Below are 7,692 nucleotides of genomic sequence, written 5' to 3'. Positions count from 1 at the left end.
CTCACGTCACACAGATGGCAGGACATTACCTGGAGCGTTCACCCTCAGCTGTGTGAGCTGGGGTCAAACCCAGGTTTAAGCCTTATCTTCCCAAGCAGCACACTTAAGCTCTCCCTGTTTTACTCTCTTCATTGAACAAATAGGGGTGGTAACGACTCTTGACTCATTCATTTGCTGTAGATTGACTGTGAATGTGACTAAAGCAGCAAGAAGGATGCTTGGTACCTCCTGAATGCTAAGTTGGAATCAAATGCATGGATCTCTGGTTGGCTTTTCAAAGATAGATTCCACAGAGGTCTAAGAATACATTTGAAAAATATTTCAAAAGTTTACTCCAGAAATTAAAACTACTTTAATAGATAGCTTTTATACTTAGTGAATGTATACATCATAGCTTTATTGATAGATTTAAGTTATGTCAGAGCATCATTTAATAAGCATTTGGAAAAAATATTGTGCCTTGAACTATGTTAACAAGTGGAACATGTATTTTAGAGTTTAATATTATTAAAATCCCTTTACATGGTCAAATATGATTGCTGGTTTGGAATCATCACTCAGTTTATTTGTGTAAGAATGCTGCTTATAAGTCACATTTAAAGGAAACAGTCCTTTCAAGGTTGATTTTCATATTTTAATTTACTTAATGTGAAAAAGTTAAGACAACAATGAGATACAGCTATGTGCCTTATGGAATGGCCCAAATCCAAGAGACATATAATGCTGAAACTGGGAAATGATGGGGCAGAAGGAACTCTCACTCACTTTCAGTGGAAATTCCAAAAAGCATAGCCTCTTTGGAAGATAGCCTGACAGTTTCTTAAAACTAAACACACATCTTGTGGTCAGAGGATCCAGCATCATGCTCTTTGCTCTCTGACCACAGGAGGTGAAAACTCGTCTTCTTGTGAAACCTGCACAGGTGTGTGGTGTTTACAGCACCTTTATTCATAATAGCCCAAATCTGTAAGCAGTGGAGGCATCCTTCAGTAGGTGAATGTGTACAAACATTGTAGCATCACCTGACAGTAGACCTCATTCAGCGCCTGAAAGGAATTATCCATCAAGACAAGAAAGACATAGAGGAAACTCAAATATTAGTACGTGAATGAAGACGATCTGAAACCCCACCTACTGTGTGATTCCAACCGTACGACATTCTGGAAAAAGCAAAATTATGTAGACGGTAAAACGATCAGGAGTGCTGAGATGTGGATGGAGCAGAGGTTTAGGGCAGTGAGAATTCTCTGCGTGAGGCTGTAATGGTGGCTATACATCCTTGAAATCTTTGCAATGTCCCAGGATGCACACCACCAAGACTGAAATCCGTGGGTATCATGGACTTTGGTTGGTAATGCTTTGTCAGTGTAGGCTCACGGATGTAATGAGTGTGTCACTCTATTGACAGAGGGAGGCCACCCTTGTGTGGGGGTAGGGACATGCAGGAATGTGTGTATCATCTGAATTACACTGTGAACCTAAAACTGTTCTGGAAAGGAGGAAGTCTCTCGAAGAACAATGTGAACAGTTTGATGAATGCAAATACAGGCACTTGTGAATTCTACTGGTAGACTTGGGGCTTGTGAGTTGTAGCTGGCAGCTCAACTGAGTAACCACACAGTTTATCTTTCAAAATATGAATTTTACTACTAATCACTCACTGGAATATGCTGGTTGCATTAGGCCACAGGGGGTCTTTCCAGGCTTTGCTGATGCAGCACTCTCAGGAAAATATATTAGAGAATTTATATCTGTGAAATCTTTCCATAGGATCCTCTAGTGCTAGGCAGGCAGCCGATCCATAAAGACGAAGCTCCCTCCCTCACCTTAACCTTCACTGTTACCTTCTCGTAAGCTGTGCAAATAATTCCTGACATTATTATTCATGAAAAAAATGTCTCATGAATATAATTTTATGTACAGTGTAACATAAGGCATTTAGTAGCTAATAAAATGGCATACGCTCCTAAGTTAATGCCTTAACAATGTGATTTAGGAGGCGCTGAGGGTCAGGGTTTCACTTATTCCCTTGGCTCTGCCTCAGTCTGACCTGACACTGGACAAGGTTCTTCCTGCTCTTAAGATGTCTTAAGTATGTTCTTCAACCCCCAGGCAATATTTTCTTGGCATTTGTCAGGATTAAAACGACAATTTATTGTGCAGCACTTTGCACCTTGTACTGTGTTAGTACTTAAAAGTGCCATCTCATCTTGGGGATGAAAGGAAATGATTTCCTATGCCGAACCATCTGCCGGTCTTTCTGTGGACAGGCCTGGTTTCTCAGGAAGAGTACTTGTTCCCGATGCAAGTCTGGAGCAGATGGATGTATTGCCTTCTTTAGAGTGAAGTCATCATTGGTCTCAACCAAATGCCTGGTGCCCCTTCCTTTCCAGTGGTGACTTTAGGGTCGAGATGGGTCCCTGTCCTTCTAAGGAGATGACAATGTAGAGTTCTGCCAAGCCTTTGGCTCCTAAGTCCAGGACACTGGCAGAAGATCTTCTCTGCCCCTTGATGTAGGTGTACCTGGTTGTGATGCACGGACTGGCTTCCGTGTATGAAGGAAGTCTGAGGCACCTTTGCAGGCTGAGTATGCAGCCGGGTGGGCATGGGTCCCAGATGAAGTCAGTGAGTCTGAATCATCTCTTCCTGGAACAGGCCTTGTCTCTGGAGTCTAGCTATGACACACCATTAGGCACGGATTCTTGGTTCCCAGAAGCAGAAGTACTCTATTCTCAACAGTGATTCTCATCCACTGTTTGCATCCTTGGAGTCACTGATTTATCCAGGATTGTGTTCAAGAAAAGTGTGTGCCAGATAACTCTTGGAATCCATAGCCGAGCAACATTATAAAAACAAACACACCAGGACATTCGAATTCATTCATTGCTCAGGATGCTGGAAATAATAAAAGCAATTTTTATTGAGAATTTAATATATGCAGACAGTGTTCTCAGTGCTGTACGTGAAGCACTTCACTTAATCCTCATGACATGATGAAGTAAATGGCCTTATTATTCAAGTCCCATGGCTGACAAATTCATAGTTAGAAAACCTAAGAATTGTGGCACTATCAACATTCCAGCTCAGGCAGCCTGACTACATCACACAGGCAGAGACCTAGGATGTGATGTCTTTTCTTTGTAGTGAAAAGCTAGTTCAGGTTCACTCATTTAAATATTTTTTTTTTAAATCTGGTGACACAGTTTGTCTTCATTTTGAAAACATAAATACAACTATGGTTATAAGATGAATTGGTGACTTTAGACCAGAGGAAATTGACATAATTAATAGATATTACCGGTTGAAAGTGTCCCTCCCAAAGAACCAGATTCTAGACAGCAACATCTGATCACATTGTTTGGGTGATTCATGCCGACAGGTGCTACTGTGTGCATTTCACACTTCCTCCACGTCTAACGTGTCTAACGTGGGCAAGACATTGGCATGGCAGACGATACCATTATTTCCATGTTATATATGAGGCCGGGAAGGTCTTAAGACATTAGGAAACTTTCCTAAGTTCCTGCAGCTCTTCAGTGGTGGATTCTGCATTTACACTGAGACCCTGCATGTAAACCCTTGGATTTGCTGCCTCCCATTTTACTAATCAGACAAAATCAAGTGACATGCAAGTTATCAAAATGACCTGGTTTCAAGGTGAGCCATATTCTTTTCACTTTTCACGATCTCAGATATTTCACTATCTCTTTTACTTTAAGGAGAAATTTGTGGTGGCTTAGCCCATTGCTATTAAAACAGTGTTGTTAAAAGCTCGCCGTCTTGGGGCACTGTCTGGAAACACTCCTGCCTTCACAGTGTATATCTGAATGTTTGGAAATTGTAGGGGCTGATAATGTTCAAAGTTCCATACTGCATCATGGAGATCATCTGTTTCACAGAAGACAAGGTTGTAAATATACCTTTTCTCTAACAAACTTTTCCAAGTTAACTATGTCAATGCCTTTTACAGATTAATAGCAGAGCAAAGCAGGGTGCCTGGTTTGGTTTGGGCTTATTCCATGTGCTTGCACAAATTGATGACATACTAGCTTGTGATTCCCATAAATATCTTCTAAAGTGTCAGTGTAATGTGTGGATACCAAGGAGTGGTGTGGATCTTATTTCAGGTGGAAGAACTTAGCCAACAGAGATCTGGAAAGGTTGGTGAGAGCAGTGATTCTTGCTCTTATTTCTTTGGGTTTTGGATCTGACCTGGTCTTTGGGATTCTAAAGACTCTTCCTTTTGGTAAGTCAAGGCTGAGAATCACTTGATTGGAATTACTGGGGGAGGAAGGAGCTCAACAGCTACTGTGAAAAGGAGCCACCTCAAAATGACTCAGCCACTGACTCTCAATAGTACTCAAACCAAGGAACTTAAAAATCAACAATTGCAGATACCAAGCCAACTCTTTAATGAAGTAAGTGGAAGAGGATTTACAGTGCAGGAGAGTAAGTTCAGCGTCCTCTTTCTGACTGTGTGTGCTCAGGGGGGAGGTTTTCCTTGAATGCAGCTGCTGCTCAAGCCTGCTTTAGGATCCTTCCCAAATCTGGTCTTCCCTCAGCGCAAGGGTGCTCTGGCCTGTGGACTTGCCCTCTCAGCTCTTTCTCTTCCTTTCTCCTGAAGAGTGACCAAGTGGGAAGGATGCTGCAGGCACTGGAGGGAGTGCAGGCTGCCTGTTGTGCTCCGGGCACCGCCTTCTCTGGGGAGGGAGCCCTACTGACCATTTGCTTCTGTATGAGAATGAGGTTATGGGCATATCTGGTGATCAAATAGAGGTCTGGGATGACAGAAGCCATGGGCGGGCTCTCCAGACACCCACGGGGCCCCTCCTCATTGGTACTGTCTTCCTGTGTGATTTCAGGGACAGGTTTCAGCAGAGCAGTGGGCGGGGCAGACCCAGGGGTGGGAGGGAGTTAATGTGGCATCACCTCAACCCTGAACTCCCTCTGCTCTTTCCTGTGGACCACACACAACAAACAAAAATGTTTAGTGACAGCCTTTTGAATATACCCTTCTTTCTCCCCTTTGCCCCTTGTCACCCAGCTGCCTGCGTTGGGGACCCCCTGGCCACACCATATTTCTTTCTTTGGAGCTCTCCTCGGCTCTTCCAGGCCACAGTGATTCTTTTCATCATTCCCCACGTGCACATTTTTCTACAGCTGTCAAATTGAGATCTTATTCTCTTCTCTGGCATCACTTGTCCTTTTACTATTATTATTTTTGATTTTTATCCATGTTTTCTTTCAAAGTAGATTCGAAGGATCTTGGATGCAGAAAGTTCACTGTGTTTGGAATCAGCGTCCATCATCCCTCTTAATATCATTCCTCCTACACGTTGGGAGTCAAATAAAAGCATGTCAGTGAAAAGCTAAGGCGTGAACGTACCAACAAGGACAGAGCGGTAATGAGAATGTACACGCTAACAACCAGAGACCCATTTGTTCTAAGACCACACAGAGGTCTATCAGGTAGGATTTAGGAAAAAAATCCTAACTCTGTGGTTTGGAGAATAAACTGCATGAGTAGAGAAGCACTGTCCCTCTCCTAGTGCAAGCGTAACTGGGGTGGCCACAGCACTACAATGTGCCCTATTCAGCTAGATCAGGTTTGAGGGCAGTAATTGCATCAGACTTGTCCTGGCTACGATCAGGGGCAACATATCACTGCTCCCACAGTTGGCTCTGTCCTGCTCTGTGAGGGCAGGGCGTGGTTGTGGACAGGGATCAGGCCTTTCTGGCCTCATGATTGTCACTGGAAGGTCTCAGCAGTTGTTAGTTACTTGCTAGGAGTATTTGCAGGTGGGCTACTCCTCTTCTTAGAGATAGACCTGCAAAGATCAGTCATCACAGATACAGCTGCTTTCAGATTTATTTTGTTAATCATGCAAAACTACTGATGTTTGACCATTTTTGACCTTCAAAATTTAATGTTGTAAAGTTTAATCTAGTGTCTATAGATACAACACACTTTCATGTATTAGAGAAAATACAAAGAACATTAGGTAATATAATTGGAAAATAACTAAAAAATAAGTTATTAGTCTATTTCAAACTTGGGGAAAATAGTTTTTAAGATACTTGAAGCATATCAAATCTGTCCTTAAGTGACATTCTTCTATTTAATTTACCTTTAACACGATCTCTTTTAAGATTTTTCTTTCTAGTATCTAAGCTCTCTGGAATGTCCTCAGTTTCATCCTAAAGGACAAGGACATAATATTCTGGGAAATGTGGAGATCATATACAAATTCCTCATTTGTTTGCATGCTTCAAAAGCCCACAATAATCCTTTAATAAAATTCTGGTATTTGCTCTTTGTGCCTGATCATTTCCCAAAAAGGTACATTAAAAACCACAGCTAGTAGCTGTGAGCTGAAATACCTCTGAGGATGGGCAGGCAGAACAGGTGCTCACTGAAAAGCCCTCTCACCCACCCACTTTCTGTGTTCTTTGGATAAAAAGGCCCCAAACATCAAAGCGACTCTTTTTAAAATGACAACATGTAAAGAGATTAGGATCATTTTGAATGGTATTTTCCTGATAAGTTTAGATTTGGTTCTGATAGTGTTGACTGGGAATTCCTTTAACATCTTCAAAATGTCCCAGTTGAATGTGACACCCAAAGCTGGGAACAGGAAAATCCAGGCAGTGACTCCTCCTTGGACTAGCGCTTGGACTCCTGGCTCAGTAGATGGGTCTCATACCAGGGAATTCACTATGTATCTGCTGGCCAAAGGTGTTTTCCCACGAACAAGTCAGCCAGGTAAGACATTCAATACCTAAAACATCAGGCCCAACCATAATAATCAGCCTAGGATACATTGAAGTCAGTCGTCTTTGTGCCTATGTAAATGTTTATATGTTTTTACAGAAGAAATTGCTTCCTGTTCTTCTCCGTTGCTTCCCTGATCCTGTGGGAATCTCTGGTCCCCCACTCTTCTTTGCAGGCATGTTTCTAAATACCTGGGCAGAAATCAACACTCTGATGAATATCTTCACTCTTTGATTGCTATCCTTTTTAAAATAAATAGTACAGTGGTAAACTTAATTGCACACAAATTTATTATTTTCTCAAAGAAAATCACATTACTGTAAGTTGAATTACCAAGTCAAATGATATGAACATAAATTTAATTTATGTACAGAATGTACTTAGCCACAAAGAAACTTCCAAAAAGTAGAGATCTTTAAAACCACAATCTGTAACCACAGTGAAATAAAAATGGATATTAGCAAGAAAAGTGATAGCTAAAGTTTCTAAGCATTTTTTAACTTAAAATAAAGTCATAAAAAGTTAAAATTCACTGAAATGAGCACATGTTATGAAGTATTATTTCAAATTTTTTATTATTTAGAAAATAATTCTATAATATATTATTTTTGAAATGCATAATAGGTTTGAAATTAATAAAACTACTCTGGAAAGCAGTATGGAGAATCCTATAAAAACTGTAAGTGGAATCATCATATAACCCAGCTATCCCACTCCTACATATTTATCCAAAAGATCTAAAATCACCATATGATAGTCACATAATCACTTCAGTGTTTATACAGTCACTTCAGTGTTATACCTAAATATGAAATCAACCCAGATGTCCATCAACAGATGAATGGATCATGGAAATGTGGTCTATATACACAATGGAGTTTTACTCAGCCATAAAGAATGAAATAATGGCATTTGCTGGT

This window comes from Marmota marmota, unplaced genomic scaffold (genome assembly GCF_001458135.2).
Source record: "Marmota marmota marmota unplaced genomic scaffold, marMar, whole genome shotgun sequence".
NCBI classification, from domain to species: domain Eukaryota; kingdom Metazoa; phylum Chordata; class Mammalia; order Rodentia; family Sciuridae; genus Marmota; species Marmota marmota.
Note: the sequence above shows the minus strand (reverse complement) of the source record.